Below are 1,075 nucleotides of genomic sequence, written 5' to 3'. Positions count from 1 at the left end.
AAGGCCAGGCTGGGGTCCCTTCCTGTTAGCCCAGATTCCTGCCCCCCCTAGACAGAGCTGAGCCCTCTCCTGTCACTCAGCTCACTGCAGTTGCCTCCTGTCAGGTCCCTAGGTCTCCCTGACTCTAGACTTGTCCCCCGATCCCACCCTTCAGGAGATGGCAGGGTGAGGCACAGAAGAGGGATGGAGAGGATGGAGGAAGGCTGTTATCAGTTGCCTGCCACTGGCTCCTCACTCCCTGGACATCAGCCACCCTCCAGCTCCTTCCCACCTAATGTGATCAGCAGGCCTTGGGGATGTGGTCATTCACTGAGCTGGAGGCTTTGGAAGTATAGGAGAGGACCAGCTGACAAATTTCATCTCAGACTTATTTTGAGGGGCCTGAGAGATGCAAATAAATCTATAAGTGGGCTGGGTAGAAAGAAGCCACAGAACCTTCCATGAAGGTCAAAGACTGGCTAGGGGAGGAAAGGGAAGTAGCGGAGCCCAGCATTAATAATAGTGAACTTTAGTGCTTTTTATGTGCCAAGCACTATCCTAAGTATTTCATAGAAATTATTACCTCATTCCATCCTCCTCATAGCAACCCAATAAGGTAAGTGCTCTGATTATCTCCATTAGGTGAGGGCAAGGAGGCACAGAGAGGTTAGGTTAGTAACCCACCTCAAATCACACAGCTAGTGGCTGGTGGGGTCGAATTCCAACTCAAGAAATTCCCCTTTAACTACAGTTGTGTGGGAAACAGGAGATAGAGCCTCGCTCTGGGAGATGGGACACAAACCCCAGTTCCATCCAGTCCCCAAGGCTACCCTTAATCCTCTCAGGGACAACCCTACCAAGGAGCGCCCTCTCCTGGACGCTCTCCCGGATGCGCCGGAGAGGGTGACGCAAACTAGGCGGGCGATCGAGAGCCCGCCCCGGCTCCGCCCGCTGTCTCGCCCCGCCCCTCTTTGGCGCGAGAGGAGACCAATGGGAAGGCGCGGTGGAGGCCCGCAGCTGATCAGGCAGGTGGGCGGCAGGCCTGCGGGGTGGCGCGTGATTGGCAGCAGGGCAGGGCTGTGAGTCCAGGGGGTGG

Source organism: Miniopterus natalensis, chromosome X, assembly GCF_054644295.1.
Source record: "Miniopterus natalensis isolate mMinNat1 chromosome X, mMinNat1.hap1, whole genome shotgun sequence".
In the NCBI taxonomy this organism is placed as follows: domain Eukaryota; kingdom Metazoa; phylum Chordata; class Mammalia; order Chiroptera; family Miniopteridae; genus Miniopterus; species Miniopterus natalensis.
The sequence above is the reverse complement of the archived record's forward strand: the minus strand, read 5'-3'. Positions refer to the sequence as shown.